The sequence below is a fragment of the Macrobrachium nipponense genome, chromosome 32, assembly GCF_015104395.2.
Source record: "Macrobrachium nipponense isolate FS-2020 chromosome 32, ASM1510439v2, whole genome shotgun sequence".
In the NCBI taxonomy this organism is placed as follows: domain Eukaryota; kingdom Metazoa; phylum Arthropoda; class Malacostraca; order Decapoda; family Palaemonidae; genus Macrobrachium; species Macrobrachium nipponense.
Window position 1 is genome coordinate 13,481,145 of NC_061094.1, and position 18,243 is coordinate 13,499,387.

The 18,243-nt window shown below is 39.1% G+C and overlaps 1 protein-coding gene across 1 annotated transcript in view; it reads left to right on the forward strand.

Annotated features, from left to right (window-relative positions):
• Positions 1-18,243, forward strand: part of LOC135207232 (polyadenylate-binding protein-interacting protein 2B-like) — a 72,192-nt gene that overhangs the window by 11,375 nt on the left and 42,574 nt on the right. The window lies entirely within an intron of this gene.

The window sequence follows — 18,243 nt, forward strand, 5'->3', positions numbered from 1 at the left end:
CTGCCAATGAGTACATCTTCCTGTGTTTAGATAGGTGCCAAAGAAGGATCTGCGAATAGGTGAGTTTGCGAATCTTGAGAACGTGAATACGGCGGGTTGACTATAAAGCCAAAGAAAGCTGCCTTCTCCCAGTGAGTGTGCCCAGGAGTTGACGGGAAGAAGTCTGGGAACTTCAGGTCTCGTGTAGAGGTGGACCCTCATGTCATTTGCACACATTGCCAAGGGCGTGAGTGTTCCAGAGATGGTACCTGTGTGGAGTGTTGTTCCTGGACTCTTGAGCAGTGGGGGAGGTTTGATGGGAGGAAGGCTTCCAAGGCTTCGTCCTTGACAACGCCCTGTGTTGCTGACCCTTTGTCGTCGTTTCTCCTCCGGCAAGCTTCCTGTGCTTGCTGTTTCTCCTTTGAGAGGAATCTCGCCTTCATCTTCTTCCAACTTGTTGGGCAAGGTAGAGGAGTGGGGGGGGGGCGGTTTGGTCAGGACAACACATCTTTGAGGGCCTCCTCTTACTCCGAAGGGGAAGTCACCTTCTGAGCAAGTGGGGCCTCTTCCCCTTAACCCAACTTTCGCTTCCACAGGTGTGGTGTCAGAGCTTGAGCAGGCTTGGGGTTCGTTAGGCCTAATTGGCCCTCCTTCAGTACAAGGTTTGGTGCCACACCTCAGGCAATCGACTGCTATCACCCATCCTGTGGTTACCTCCAACACTACATTGGTAACCACCAACAGGTATGCCACTGTGCCCATCTTTTGATGTCGCGAAACAACTTGGTTCTGATTTCATTTCTTGGAATTTAGACGTGGTATTGAATCGGATTTCAGGGCCGCCTTTCGAACCTCTTCGTTCTGCTCCATCTAACCCATGACCACACTCATTCACCCTCAAGAATTTGACAGATATTCCTTGACATTTTATCTTCAAAGAACAGAAAAGGTTAGGGGCTCTTAGGATCTCCTTTGGCGCTCGGGCAGGAATCCATCTTGTCCACTCTCCAAAAATGCCTTATCAAGTTTGATTTTAGAAGTGCATGCAGAAATCCAAGAGGACAAATTGACAGCTATGAAGGTCAAGGCTCGTGAAGTGGGAGTGGTCGGGACTTCCCTCGCCTTCATATGTAATACTATTTCATTTACTAAAGTTGTGCAAGCAACATCTGGAAGTGTAGCTCAGTATTTGCTTCATTCACACTACCTTGAATAAGGTATTGTGATTGTTGGGAAGTTGTGGCTAGTGTGCCCACCAGTCCCTTTTTAGTGGTTGGGTTGTGACAGTTTTTTATGGTTATGGTGTAGAGCAGTTTTTTTTTTCTGGTTTTTGCCCAGGGCAACGGCACCTTTTGTAGCTTTGCAAGCCTCGGAAGTACTTCCTTGTTCCAAAGCCCCCACTCATTTTAGAGGTGACGCTGGACTAGACAGCCACCTCCTCTACGGGTCAAGTGGAGTACCAACCAAAGTTAGAATCTATCTGCAGTGCTCACCTGCCAGGTAAGGAAAAAACAAGCATATTATTTTATGCTGGCAAACTTGTACTGTATTTCAGTTTCATTACACTATACACAATGTATAATGAGGTAGGGTTAGTCCACGATTCCAACCTCCTTTAAATGTGGAATCAGCTATATAATTACTGGGTGAGTTCCATTTACAAAAAAGATATTTTTATAATAAAATAAGGTTTTGTATATAGTACTTACCCAGTAATTGTATGATTGGAGCCCACCCACCTCCCCTCTCATGGACATTACTGCACAAAACAAATTGAAGCTCTCTGCTAGGTTGTTCCTTCTATAAACCTTGTTGGTGGGCGGGGCATTTCAGCTACACACTGTAACCAAAAGTAGCGCTACTGTAAATTTTCAGTTGTTAGGCTGCCGTAGGTAGGAAGCTCGTAGTTATATAATTATATACATACTGGGCAAGTACTGTACGTATATAGAAAACCTTATTTTAATTATAAAAATATAATTTTTTTCAACAAATTGCTCATTTACATCAAATGTCCTTGATCCTAACATTGGGTAGTACTGCTTGCAGATTGTATAATATAGATTACCAGAAAAGTGAGATCCTTCCTAACTAGCACTTTGAGTCCCCTGAAGCACATTCACAAAAATAGCCGTCAAGCCAACAGTTAATCTCCATCCCTTGACCTAGGAGTTGTGTATGTAGGATTTGTTATTTAATATAAGGGATTTATTTGCATTCAGGAAGTTTTTGTTTTTAAGAGATCTAAGGTTAATGCTGTCTAGGTTTGTGCATTTGCAAACATGGATATAAAGAATGTGAGTAGATCAGGTAGGAAATTATTATTGTTCTTCCATCAATAAAAACCTTTTTGTATATAATGGATCTTCAGTGTAAAGTAGGGTACATATATTGTTCTTCCATCAATAAAAACCTTTTTGTATATAATGGATCTTCAGTGTAAAGTTGGGTACATATACTATTGTTCTTCCATCAATAAAAACCTTTTTATATATTTTTAAAGGTTAATCAGATACTTATGATCCCAGTATATTAATGAGAATATATACTCGGAATCACTCACCTACACTTTAATCCAGTGTGCTACATATTTTGTAGATATTAATTTGCTGTTGAAAATTATGGTTTTGTACATGCAACTTCCCCGGCAGATATATACTTAGCTTATGTCTCTGACGTCCGACAGAAATTCGAATTTCGCGGCACACGCTGCAGGTAGGTCAGGTGATCTACCCCCCTGCCGCTGGGTGGCAGGAATAGGAACCGTTCCCGTTCTAGAACCAGATTTTCTCTGTCGCGGTAGTGTCAACATATGTTGTTGCTACCTCCTGACTTGATTTTCGTTTTTCATCGCCATCGATCTTCTGGGCTGTCTTTTGCAGGGAAGTACTGGGTCTTTGGTTCGGCATACGCTTTTATTAACTTTTTAATGAATTTGGCTTCGAAAATTTCGAAGAATATATGACGTGTAACTACCGAAATTTTCGGTAGACACTCACATAGCTTGCAAGAAAGGGAAATATTAATATTTATTCATTAATATGTGTAATAAGTGTTAGAATTGATTGAGGAAATATACTGACTTCCTACTTTAGGGAGTCAGTAAAGCATGTAACTAGATACGTTTCTTTTAAAAGTTTTTTAGAAACTCGTACTAACGAGCAATTAGAGTATTAACAGTACTAGTAGTGTTGCATCCTCATCACCTTCTTACTTCGCAGAAACTTCAAATTCATAATTGCAATTTGAAGACAAGGATTGTGGCTCAAAATGCGAGCTTTTGAAAGGTAAGAAGTGATTACTAGTGTTCCCCATTGCAGTGGAGGGTGCGTCTGATCGGCTCTGTCTCGCTCCCAGGCCTAGACCTCTTTCAAGCTCCCAAGCCCAGGGGAGAAGGAATGTCGAAAGCCGTAAGGGGGTTTCAGAGAATCCCCACCGGTCAGGCGTCCCCTCGGCAGGTTCTGTAGAGCGTCCCAGACTGCCAAGGATAGCCATTGAAAAGGCATCCTTAAAAAAGTGCGTCTCTTCATCTTACATCCGAAAAGACGAAGAATGTATATGTTTGATGATCTAGCGCGTTCTCTGAAACTAAGAGAACACTGAGCAAGAGCCAGCCAGGAACTTAGGAAGCCGCGTTCCAGCAAGCTAGCGTGAGCCACGTTCCAACAGCCAGCAGCGAGCCGCGTTCCAGAAAACAGACTAGCGCGAGCCGCGTTCCTACAACCAAACGCGAGCCGCGTTCTAGCAACTGAGCGCGAGCCGCGTTCTAGAAAATTTTTTCTTGGCGTAAGGCGCCTTCAAAGAGACGAAGCGCCAGCCTGGCGCAAATTGCAACAGAAAAACAGACGGCTAGAGCAAGGAGCCTTATAGTACAGTGGCAATCAGAACGATCCTTCCATTGAACGTTTCCTGGGCAAGAGGCTCTTTCTAAAAGGGGTCTAGTAAGCGCTCGGAACTATCAGGGCGCACGGGACCTTCCACACAAGCGAACGTTCCAGGAGCGAGTCTCCTTTCTAGCGTGCGGAACATTCCAGGCGCGTGGAACTATCCAGGCGCTAGGCGCAAGGAGCCAGGCGCCAGAATATTCCAAATCTTCTTAAGAGAGAGAGGTCAGTCGCGAGGCTCCTCTTTGAGTAATGCGGACACACTCCTTCATTCATGCTCTTCCCTCGTTATGAAGAGGCAAGCGCTTTGGGAGTTTTTCTTATAAGAATCTCATCGACGTTTGGGTATGATGGCAGATAGGAAATATCTACTTCCTTCCGTAAACCCTACAGACGAACAGGAATTCTGTCTCTTCCGCGATTTATGAGGAAATCACGAAGATTTAAAGAGTTCCTGGATTAATATCCTTCCTTAAGGAGATATATATACTCTTTCTATCATTCTATTAACGAAAAGAACGAAGACAGTAAAAATTTTTCCTTTATCTGCCTCGGCAGGGAAAGAAGGTAGTTGAGTATCTGCTGTTATGAGAATACGATACGGCAAATCACACATACCGTAGTTACTTCTTTGTAGAGCAACTCAATTATCAGTATCCTTCCAGGAATTTCCTAGGAAGGACTACGCTTAAAGGGATTGTTAAGAGAACAAAACCTACTTAGCTTCTAGATTTATCGAAGTCTTGTTTCGCTTAAATATGCATTAATAAGAACTTCCTGAAGTTCGATAATTTTATAAGATTCCTTTATTTAATGGAGTAGCTGGCAACTCTGGAAGAGTAAGGCCAGACGGCTAACGGAGACTGCTATCGCGCCTTAGAGACCAACGCAGTAACATGTAGGTGTCGGTCATGGGTGGTTGGTTACATGTCTCTCTCCTGCGGGATGGAATAACTAACCGTGTCTCTCCCTACAATCGCGGTTTTAGCCTCGGATTGAGGGGATAGTTAAGCAAACATAAATAAAATATTGTCTGCCTTTTGCTAAGAAGCTTTCAATAAGAAAGATATTACAACCTTTCAATGCTGTTTACCGTAGGTAACATTATTAAAGGATTCTAACGCAGCGGAACTCTATATTATTATGATGCTCTCATGCTTACGAAAGCATGGCTTATTAGAGTACATGCTTAGTGAGAAGATGAATGTAGTAGAAGAGAATTCACTTTAAGACTACGGTATGGTCAAGTCTTATGCGCATACCGAGGTTAACTACAGAATTCCTAGTATCCTTACAAAGGTTTCCTAGATTAATGCTGTTTACCACAATGTGACAGTATTATAAAGGAGTCTAATACGGCAGAGCACGAAATAATATAATTCTCTCATCCTTTCGAGAAACGCACACAACCTTTTTAGAATCGGATATTGCTCAAGAGAAGATGGGTGAGTCGGATGGGAAACATTCTCTTAGTGGCAGAAGTTGTTTCCCTGAATGGACTATACTACGTATATAAAAGTTTTTTCCTACTAAGAACGGAATTAACACGTGAAGGATGTCGGGTACCATAAGGGCACAGATGTTCTGGCACATAACCTTAAAAGAACTAGAAGGAAGCGCCAGCCTGGCGCAAAGCGTCAGAAGCGCCAGCCTGGCGCAAATTGCGCCAGAAGCGCCAGCCTGGCGCAATGCGCCAGAAGTACCATCCAAGATATTTTCTCGTTTTAGCGAGTTATTAACCTAAGAGTCCAGTAGTGGTTTGGTTTGGTGTTTGCTTCTCACCTCGGTGGTCGCGGGTTCGATTCTTGGCCATTCCATTGAGGAGTGAGAGATGTGGATTTCTGGTGATAGAAGTTCACTCTTGACGTGGTTCGGAAGTCACGTAAAAACACCATACAAACAAACAAACAAACCAGTAGCCTCTCGGAGGCTCGGTAACGGCAAGATTCGTTCCTGATTTCGTTACCCATTTAATCGGAAAGGGGTCGCTTACAAGGAATGATGAAATGATTTTTTTTTAATCACTTAGGCCAATTCCACGACTCTCTCATATCGCAAAGAGCATCGAGAATCTCTTTTTTCGCCCCTGTTCGCGTTAACAAAAGAGAACCTATTTGGAAACAGACACGGAACGTAACGATCCTTAAAGGTTCGATGCAAGATTTTGCATGTCCGTGAGAACCTTCTCGATCGAAGATAATAACTGTTAACGTGTATGTAACATTTATTGAAAAGAGTTTTGAGAACCTGCGGAAAGTCTTCATAGATCTCTTCGCAAGGTAGAAGACGAACAGGCTTCCTATAGACTGCTTCCTTTCCTCTAAGAACCAAGAGAGGTAGCAATATACAACATCTTTAATTTAAAGAAGGGGAATAAACTTTAGTCTTTTTTCCCCTAGTTATAAATTCTTAACAGATATTAAGATAAATGGGCGTCAAAGGAAGAGAGGATGAATGCCTCATTTTGGCCTTAGAGAGGTTGGATTCACAGAAGTCACGTTCTTCTCACAGCATGTTTCGTAAGGCTTTTCCAAGAGTATCTGGATATTCTATCAGAATCTATTATAAATAGACCTGAAAAACCTCTCCACTCTGAGTCTTTCCACGTGCAGACTGACCAGAAGTGGACATGAATGAGAGGATTTTTCAAGGTAAATGACAATAGTCATGGCTAAGACATAGAATTGCTGCAGATCGTGCTAGATGGAATGAGGAAACTGTCCTCTTCCGATACCTCTGTGAACCACATAGCGAGTTTTTTCTTCACTTTCAGAGGGAAGAATCACCTATGTATATATCTGCTATCAAAGAACGCAGTAAAAGGCTATACTCTGTCTCTACAAGGGGAATTAGAGATACCTTACCTTACCTTACAGACCTTACATCTGTTCGGGTTGCCCCAGGTCCCTCAGTGTGAGGCACCTCTAATGTCTACCAGAGAGTTGCTAGTACATCTTCCGGTATATTTTGCATCTTCCAATCTTGGATGGTCTGGGATGCAGTTTTAGATATTTGTCGAGCTTATTCTTAAACACATCTACGCTCACTCCTGATATATTCCTCAGATGAGCTGGCAACGCATTGAATAGACGCTGCATTATCGATGCTGGTGCGTAGTGGATTAATGTCCTGTGTGCTTTCCTTATTTTTCCTGGTATAGTTTTGGGCACTATTAATCTACCTCTGCTTGCTCTTTCTGATATTTTTAGTTCCATGATATTTTCTGCTATTCCTTCTATCTGTTTCCATGCCTGAATTATCATGTAGCGTTCTCTTCTCCTTTCTAGACTATATAATTTTAAGAATTGTAGTCTTTCCCAGTAGTCTAGGTCCTTAACTTCTTCTATTCTAGCTGTAAAGGACCTTTGTACACTCTCTTTGTGCAATATCCTTTTGATAGTGTGGGTACCATATCATATTGCAATATTCAAGTGGACTACGAACATATGTTTTATAAAGCATAATCATGTGTTCAGCTTTTCTTGTTTTTGAAGTGCCGTAACAACATTCCCATTTTTGCTTTACATTTTGCCAACAGAGTTGCTATTTGATCATTGCATAACATGTTTCCTATTCATCATCACACCAAGGTCTTTAACTGCTTCCTTATTTGTGATGGTCTCATTATTAGGTCCCTTATATGCATATAGCTTTCTTTCTCTGTCTCCATAATTTATTGATTCAAATTTATCAGAGTTAAATACCATCCTATTTACCTCTGCCCAATCATATACTTTGTTAAGGTCTCTTTGTAGAGCGTTCCTATCTTCATCACAAGTAATTTCTCTACTTATTCTTGTGTCATCTGCGAAACTACTCACTACCGAATCCTTAACATTATTGTCTATGTCTTCAATCCATAATAACAAACAGTATTGCAGCTAACACCGTACCTTGCGGCACACCGGATATTACCTTGGCTTCATCCGATTTTCTCGTCGTTTGCATAACTATCTGTTTTCTGTTGTGTAAAAATTCTTTTAACCATCTTCCTACTTTATCCACGATATTGTGTTTTCTAATTTTCTTCGCCAATATATTATGGTCTACTTTATCAAAAGCTTTTGCAAAGTCTAATAAACCACATCTGTTTCATTTTCCGCTTTTCATATTTTTGAATATGTTTTCACGGTGGACTAACAGTTGGGTTTGTGTACTTTTTCCGGGTACGAAACCATGTTGTCCTTTATTAAACAAATTATTTTTTATTAAATGTTTCATAATATTTTTCTTCATTACCCTTTCATACACTTTCATAATATGTGATGTTAGACTCACAGGCCTATAATTTTTACTTGCCTCTAGTCTTGATCCACTTTTGAAAGTAGGGGTAATATATGCTAATTTGTGCTCATCATATATCTTGCCTGTATCTACACTTTGTCTTAATAATATTGCAAGTGGCTTTGCGATAGAATGAACTACTTTCTTTAACAAAATAGCAGGCATTCCATCAGGCCCTGCAGCAGCTCCATTTTTAATTTCATTAATAGCCTGCACAATATCAGCTTCATTAATATCTATGTCAGCTAAATATTCACTATTTTCATCCCTTACTTCTATATCATTATCTTCATTATCTATTCTAGGGGTGAATTCTCTCTTATCGTTCTGCCCAGTATGTTGCAATTTCCTTTTTTTCATTCGGTTAATCTCCCTTCAATTCTCAGAGGCCTATTTCTATTCTTCTTTTATTCATCTTCTTCGCATATGAGTATAATGAGTTTGGGGTTTTGCTTGATATTTAATAGGGTTTTTTCTTCCAAGTCCCGTTTTTCATTTTCTTTTGATTGTATAATCTTTTGTTCTGCATTTTCTATCTTACTTTTTAGTTCTATAACTTTCCATGCATTTTTTTTCTTTTGCAAGACCTTTTTTCCACTTTCTGATTTTCTGGAACAAGATCCTTCTGTCTCTTGGTATGCATGAATGATGTTACTTTTCTTCTTCGGTATATATTTTTCCACTATTATCTCCAATATTTTATATAATATCTCCGTATTTACCCTTATGTCATCACTTACGAAAATGTTATCCCAATCTTTGTTTAATTCTTCATTAATTTCTGACCATTTTATATTTTTACTGTAGAAGTTGTATTTTCCATATCCTTCCCACTTTTTCATTTCTTGCTTATCTCTATTTTCACTGCTTTGGAATGAACTGTTAATTCTATGACATTATGGTCTGAAATACTCGCATTATAAACTATTATTTCTTTAACATAATTCATCTCGTTCACAAATACTAGGTCTAAAGTATTTTCCTTTCTTGTTGGCAGGTGATTTATTTGTTGAATGTTGTATTCTAGTAGCATATCTAATAGCTTTTCAAATTGCCTCTTATCTTCTGCACTACTATTACTCTCTTTTTTATATGTATAAGTACAACCACAATCTCCTATTCGTTCTTTCCATTCTACGAAAGGAAAGTTGAAGTCACCAGATAGGAGAATAGTCCAGTCCTTGTGATTTCTACATATATCATCCAATTTTTCAATTATTAAGTCAAACTCTTTAGTATTAGGAGGTCTATATATACTATGTTCATCAATTTTTCAGATTCAAATTCTACCGCTATTAGTTCACATTCTGAGTTACTATATTTCTCATATATTTCCTTGTTTTTGTCTTTCCCATATATTGCGGTTCCCCCTTGATTCCTATTTTTTCTATCTGATCTATAAGTTTGGAACCCTTTTATTTGATCATCATTCCCAGTCTCTTGGGAATACCAGGTTTCACTTATATTCATTATATCTATTTTCTTTTCATTTTTGGGTTAGTTTTCTTCTAAGTACTCTATTTTTCTTTTTGAGTTACTCGTAACTAAACCCTGCGCCATTCATCACTATGATGGTTTGCGTGTTTTCTCCTTCATTTAATACTGATAGTAATAAGGATTTTCCCATGTCTCTTTCCTGTTCTGGTATGTTGTTCTTTTTTTCATTTCCAGAAATTCTGACATTAAAAAATCCAACTTTTCCATAATATTTGATCTTCCTTCATCATAATTATTAATTTTGTGTCTGAATCTGCAAATTTTTCTCCGTTTCTGCAATATCCTCTTGCATAATAAATACAGTTATTATCTCTTGAGTAGAATTTCGGAGCTGATGCTTTGAAATTTTTTGCTGACACCTCTGCATATCTCATTGGTGGTTTGCTTTTCTCTTTTACCTGATATTCTTGATTTCTCTCTTTATTTGTTTCTTTCTTATTTTGGATTTTATTACTTGGTTGGTTATTTATTTGTTTGATTCATGGCCTACAGGGTGCATATATTTGCATTTTTTGTCGAACTTACATCCTTTTCCTTCTTTTAGGTTTTTACATATTTTTGGAGGATGCAGATCTCTGCAATCATCCCCATATCCATCTAAGTATGCACATTTACCATATAATTTCATAGTTTTGACATATCTTAGGATGTTGTGTAGTAACTCTTTCTCCAAATCTGCAATTCCCTCTTTTCAAAAGGTTGCAGATTTTGTCTTTCTTGTCTATTTTTTCCTCTTTCCCGTCATTGTATAGATCTGGGTAGAGCCTCTTCGGGATTTGCTTTTCTGCTGTCATATCGTAATTTATTTCTTCGTAGGTATGCTGCTTTATTGCCTCATATGTAGTATCAATGAGTATCTCTGCATCCATACTTTTATCTTGTTCTTTTTGTTTTTTCCTTATTTTTTTCTGTCATTTCATTTTTGTTTACTTTTCTTCCGTTTTCCTCTTCTTCTTTTTCTTCTTCTTCTTCTCTTCCTCTTCTTCTTCATCCTCAACTATTTGTACATTCAATCTTGATTTAATAACATTGTCTATCCATGATAGACATGTTGAACAAAAAATTCTTGTATCTTTTCTCAAATCTTGTATTACCTCAGCACACTGTGGATGGGTCGGAATGTTGCATGCAGCACATTTTCTGATTAGGTTTTGTGATTGACTATGCTATACCAAACCTTACACAGTTTGCATGCTTTTGGCATTCTTTTTCCTAATGCATCAATTAGTATATTCACAAGATTCACCTTATTCATTTTCTTTGTCGGAATATGTTGGTTTATGTATATTTTCTTTATGAGTCTCTTGACCACTTGGATTTTATTTGGAACTTCTTCAATTATTTTCAAGATGTTTTCATTAGATTTGTTCCAGTTTGAAGGATTATATCCTTCTAATATATCTATGAATGCTTTTGTATTGCGGTATCGTATAGATCTTCGGGATCTATACGATACCGCAATACGACAAGAGTAGGATATCATGTACTTCGAATGGAATTTTTTTTTGTGGCCACAGATTCCGTGTTCCGACAAAATGGAACTGCTCCTCATCAAACTTCTTTGAGGAAGTTTATGAAGGAATTCTTTATTTCTCTTAGCCCTAAAACGACCAAGAAGACAAGTGAATTTTTTGTGCATTGGAATCTCGCATCAGATTCAATGGAGACTCGGCAATGGGTTCTTGCCAGCACAGTATGTCTGGCAAAAGAACTAAATCCCTCTATTCCTGACGCAACGCTTTCAGATAGAAGTTTAGTTGCCCAGGCAGGGTACTTACATTTTCATCTACAGAAGAAGAGATAGTTTAAAACGTTTGCCTACAGAGTCTTCGGGGTGCGATGAGGGCTCAAAATGCTTCCCAGAAGGTATTCAGAAGAATACAATAAGAGCTAGAAATCAGGGTTCCGCCCAATTTCAGCTCAGTCTCTCCTTCGACTTCCAGACTCCTTCCCTTCCTTCGGGCAAGGATAGGGAAGATTCTGCAACGAGGAACCTCATCAAACAATGTAAGAAGAGATCTCGTTAGCAAAAGAAGTGTTCACGAAGGATCCTCCTCGGAGGAAGACTCTTCTCTCTCGTATTGTTAGATATCCTGTCGTCTACTGGGTGTAGCTGAACTAAAATCCCACCTCCCCATTTGCCAGGGGCCAAAAGCTCAAAGGGGAAGAATTTCTTCCACCCTTCTCCCCAGTCTCCTGATAAACTGTGATTGTTTCAGGACTCTCGGACAATGTAGCGCCAGCCAAGCGCCAAATGCCAATACAGGCGAAAAACGCCAGAGGCGGACAGTTCCAAGGAACTCTGTCATGGCCGGATACTGAGAAGGAGCGGGCCTCCAACCTGGCGCGGCGAACAAATCGGACAGATATAAGAGTGTCCGATGTGGACATCGCCAGACAGCCTAGAGACTCTTCCAAGCTCGAAGCTCCAGCAAGTGTGGAGGAGCCAAGCCAGGCGCGAGGCGCCAGCCAGGCTCTAGGAGCCAGCCAGGCTCTAGGAGCCAGCCAGGCTCTAGAAGCCAGCCAGGCGCCATCCAGGTGCCAGGCTCCTTCAAGGCTAGGCTCCAGTCAGGATTGAGGATCCATCCAGGCGCAAGGCTCCTTCAGTAAAGAGAAACCTAAAGCTCTGTCATGTAAGAGGGCTAGTCCCCATTGATATGATACAGGTAAGGCTCTGCCATGTAAGTGGGTCAGCCCCCATTGGCACGATCCGAGAAGGCTCTGTCGTGTAAGCGGGCTAGCCCCCATTGACATGATCCAGAAGGTTTGTCAGTCATAGGTCCCTACCTCGCTGAAACTCTTGAGGCATGCAGACTCATAGACAGTAATCATGAAGTCTTCTGCCAAGCTCCAGGCGCAAGGCGCCAGCCAGACGCAAGGCTCCAGCCAGGCGCGAGGCGCTAGCCAGGAGGGAGGAGCCAATCAGGCGCCAGCCAGGCGCGAGCTCCAGCCAGGCTCTAGGCGCCATTCAGGCGCAAGGCTCCAGCCAGGCGCGAGGTGCTAGCCAGGCTCCAGGCTTCACCCAGAAGAGATCTATATCAAAGAATGCCCTGGCCTTCTTTGAGACAATGTGATCTCCTAAGCACTTGACAAGTGCATTGATGATTCCTTCAAACAGCTGAGAATTAAAAGCGCATGAAGTGCGAGCTTTTCTGTATTCTTGTTCTTTCCTTAACAATATGTCATAAGACATATTAGCTGTCACATACGGGAGATGCAACTCTGTGTGACTTCTTCCCATATCCGAAGGATGTCAAGAAAACCTACGAGAGATCCTTCTCTCTTGGTTGATACGTGTCTGCGGATACATTGCTGGGATAGGGAGCCGATACTGATCCTTAACCATTGAGTTAAATTTTAGTTAACGTCGTGTTTTTTCTTTGGGTTGTTTGAAAGGAGTTTGGGGATAACTCTTTTCAACTTAAGCACTAACCCTCGTGTTAGGATCAGGTGATCGGGATCGGTGTTGTGCTCCTTAATTATGCCACTAGGCATAAGGCATATTGTCATGTAAGAGGCTCTGTCGAGTAAATGGATAAGACCCCATCGACAGACCCACAAGAACTCTTAGCCATAGGTCACATCCTCGCTGAGGCTCTTGAGGCGAAGCAGATTCCTAGGCATTAGCCATGGAATCTTCCGCCTGAACAAGTAGGAACCAAGGTTTTATTTATTTATTACCTACAACGTATGTTGTTTACCTGTCTATTCAGTAAATAGTTGTCTCTTTCCCACCACCAAGGGTGTCAATCAGCTAAGTATATATCTGCCGGGGAAGTTGCATGTACAAAAATGATATTGTTAGAATACAATAAAGTTTTGTACATACTTACCCGGCAGATATATACGATGAATGGCCCACCCAGCCTCCCCTCAGGAGACAGATGGAAGAGAAAATCTGGTTCTAGAACGGGAACGGTTCCTATTCCTGCCACCCAGCGGCAGGGGGGTAGATCACCTGACCTACCTGCAGCGTGTGCCGCGAAATTCGAATTTCTGTCGGACGTCAGAGACATAAGCTAAGTATATATCTGCCGGGTAAGTATGTACAAAACTTTATTGTATTCTAACAATATCATTTTTGTGGCTTTCAGGTGGAGTTTCCAAGTAATACTACATATTTTTAGATATCACGAGATTACCTCAAATACACTGACAAGATATTTTAAATTTTATAAGCCAGCTTAAGGTATTATTGAAGACAAAATCCACTTGGAAATAATTATTATACATGATTGTTCTTGTTCTTATCCTTTGAGTTGGTACATATAGATGCACTTTCTATTTAGTTACCATGAGTTTACTTTAGATGTGTTATGATAGTTCTTACAGATGTGCTACATATATCACGTTTGCATAGTTGTTGTAAGTGGATTTTATGTATGATGTTGACCCTTAAACGCCGAAGCGGTAAAAAAAAAATTGTCCCCCGTGTGCCGGTGGTGTTTCGGAGTGAGCGCGGAAGTGGAAAAAATATTTTTTTCAAAAAAGCACAGCGCGCTTAGTTTTCAAGATTAAGAGTTCATTTTTGGCTCCTTTTTTTGTCATTGGTTGAAGTTTAGTATGCAACCATCAGAAATGAAAAAAATTATCATTATCATATATAAATAATGCTATATATGATAGCGCAAAAAGAAAATTTTATATATAATTGTATTCAAATCCCGCTGTGCGCAAAACGGTTAAAGGTAACAAGTTACTTTTTTTTTTCGTTGTAATATTATCACAAAATGATGCATGAATTCGTAACGCGTGGACGTAAAAAAATATTTTTTTTAAAATTCACCATAAATCTAAATACAGGCGGTCCCTGGGTTACGACGGTTCCGGCTTACGACGTTCCGAGGTTACGACGCTCTTTCTTAAATATTCAATGGAAAAATCCGTCCTGGGTTACAACGCTTGTTCCGAGGTTACGACGCTGACGCTTCCGACGCTCCGAGTTAACGACGCTTTTAAAAAAACGCATACCATGATAAAAATCCTTTATAGTTAGCACAGTTATATTAATAAAAATAAGTTTCTGGTTAGATTACAACAAAAAAATTTTGAGATTATGATGATTTTCGACACTTTTTATGTTGTATTTTTCTATGTTTTTTAGTGACGCCTCATATGCGGAACTAGTTTCCGAGCGAATGAATACATACTAGTTTACATATAACAGTCCAAAAGCGCAAATAATGAAAAAATCATTGCTTGTTTCCAGTAATAATAACAAAACGAAGTTTCTGGTTAGATTACAACTCAAATTCCAAGTATCCAAAGAGAGACATTATCCAGTAATTTGATCAGAGAGAGAGAGAGAGAGAGAGATGAGAGAGAGAGAGAGAGAGAGAGAGAGGCGTCTTCCGACGCTCCGAGTTAACGACGCTTTTAAAAAACGCATACTATGATAAAAATCCTTTATAGTTTAGCACAGTATATTAATAAAAAATAAGTTTCTGGTTAGATTACAACAAAAATTTTGAGATTATGATGATTTTCGACACTTTTTATGTTGTATTTTTCTATGTTTTTTAGTGACGCCTCATATGCGGAACTAGTTTCCGAGCGAATGAATACATACTAGTTTACATATAACAGTCCAAAAGCGCAAATAATGAAAAAATCATTGCTTGTTTCCAGTAATAATAACAAAACGAAGTTTCTGGTTAGATTACAACGCAAATTCCAAGTATCCAAAGAGAGACATTATCCAGTAATTTGATCCAGAGAGAGAGAAGAGAGAGAGAGAGAGAGAGACGAGAGAGGAGAGAGAGAGAGGAGAGGAGAGAGAGAAGATAGAGAGAGAGAGAGAGAGAGAGAGAGAGAGAGAGAGAGAGAGAGAGAGAGAGAGGCGTCTTCCGACGCTCCGAGTTAAGGACAGAGAAGTGTTCGTTTCGTTAAACGGCCTCTGACTCATGCCAGTAAATGTTTTGTTGATACTAATAATATAAGCCTATTTAAAGATACGTTTTACTTTAATTAGTCTATATGATACGTTAATAGTAATCAACTGTTCTTGTAGCCCTCAATATTTGGCAAAATCGAAGTATCCAAAGAGAGACATTATCCAGTACGTAATTTGATCAGAGAGAGAGAGAGAGAGAGAGAGACGCTTTGGCAACAATGGTCTCGGGGGTTTTTATAGCTTCCTTCTGCTTGATGATCGTGGATATTGTAGAAGGATTTCGACCATACTCGTTTGCCAAATCGACGATACGAACGCCACGTTCATGCTTTGCTATAATTTCATGTTTTGCTTCCATCGAAATCATTTTCTTGGGTTTTTTCTTATCACCTGCTTTGTCTTTAGCTTTGAGACCCATGGTTAATAATAAAATAGACAAAATAACACGAAAAATAGGCGCAAATACAACGAACTAAACAACGACGTGTTAACATGCAGCACCAACAAACAAACAGACTGAACGCCATTTATCGGTCGCCTATACAACTAACACTCATCGCAAAATCGTATCTCAAATATTTCGTTGTATATCAAAGCTTGTATTTTCGCAAATTTTCTCTTATATCTCAAAACATTCGTATATTAGGGCAATCGTATGTCAAGTTTCCATTGTAATTTGATCAGAGAGAGAGAGAGAGAGAGAGAGAGAGAGACGCTTTGGCAACAATGGTCTCGGAGATTGACGTAACGTTTATTTTCTGAACAGATAGGACAGAGAGTGTTCGTTTTCATTAAACGGCCTCTGACTCATGGCAGGAAATGTTTTGTTGATACTAATATATAAGCCTATTTAAAGATACATTTACTTTAATTAGTCATTATATGATACGTAAATAGTAATCAGCTGTTCTTGTAGCCCTCAAGATTTTGCAAAATCACTCCAGGTTGTACATAAAACTTCAAGAATGTAGTGTCACCAGAGGATTACAATAGTTTTTACCTTCAAGAACCAGCATTCTTTTATGAAAATAACTCCAGGTTGTACATAAAACTACAGGAAACAACATGTAGTGTAACCAAAGGATTACAAGTAAGGTTTTTATAACTTTTTATTAGTTTAAGACATATTTCCAAGCGTCGTTCCGGCTTACGACGATTTTCGGCTTACGACGCGTCTCAAGAACGGAACCCCCGTCGTAACCCGGGGACTGCCTGTACTATTGTTATAGAGACTTTGAATTTGTTTCAAGATGAAGTTAAATGATGGAATATTACGATACTGTAAGAGTTTTAGGTTACAATTGCAGTTTTCGACCATTTCGGACGAGTTAAAGTTGACCAAATGTAGAAGTTTTTTTATAATTTTTTTTATATGCAATTATTTCGAAAATTAGAAAAGCTACAACCTTCAAATATTTTTTGTTTTATTCTACATGAAATTGTGCACATTTTCATATATTAAACTCTATGAAATGCCTAATATGAAACGGAGCAAATTTTCCGAGAATGCGATGTACGCATTTCGGAGATTTATGGCGGAGAATCCGTGCGCGGAGGGAAGGTAAGTTTTTTCATAAATTCACCATAAATCGAAATATTGTGCTAGAGACTTCCAATTTGTTGCAAAATGAAGGTAAATGATTGAATATTACTAAAATATAAGAGTTTTAGCCTACAATTGCGTTTTTCGACCATTTCAGTAGAGTCAAAGTTGACCGAACATGTTTTTTTTCTATTTATCGTGATTTATATGCAAATATTTCGAAAATGAGAAAAGCTACAACCTTCAATTATTTTTCGTTGTATTCTACATGAAATTGCGCACATTTTCATATATAAAACTTTATGTAACGGCTAATTTAAAATGGTGCAAACATTACCACAATCGCACGTATGATTTTTTCGGAAGAGTTACCGCGCGGACGTAAGGAAAATGTTATTTTTTTCATAAATTCACCATAAATCGAAATATTGTGCTAGAGACTTCCAATTTGTTGCAAAAGGAAGGTAAATGATTGAATATTACTAAAATATAAGAGTTTTAGCTTACAATTGCGTTTTTTTACCATTTCGGTAGAGTCAAAATTGACCGAAGGTTGAAAATTTGTCACTTATTTTTTATATGAAAATATTTCAAAACTGATAAAAGCTACAACCATGGGTTGTTTATAGTTGTATTGTGCATGAAATTGTGCACATTTCCAAATATAAAACTTTATGTAACGGCTAATTTTAAAATGGTGCAAACATTTCCACAATCGCATGTATGATTTTTTTCGGAAGAGTTACCGCGCGGACGTAAGGAAAAAGTTTTTTCATAAATTCACCATAAATCGAAATATTGTGCTAGAGACTTCTAATTTGTTGCAAAATTAAGGTAAATAGTTGAATATTACTAAAATATAAGTGTTTTAGCTTACAATTGCGTTTTTCGACCATTTCGGTAGAGTCAAAGTTACCGAAGGTTGAAATTTTGGCACTTATCGTTAGTATTTATTTGGAAATATTTCAAAACTGATAAAAACTACAATCATGAGTATTTTGTTGTATTCTAAATGAAATTGCGCAAATTTTCATATATAATACTTCATGTAACGGATAATTTAAAACGGTGCAAATATTATGTCAAAGTGACGAAATAATTTTTGAGATGTGTCACTGATACTTTTTAGTGCGATAAGAAAGAAATTCGCGCTTGCGCGCCTG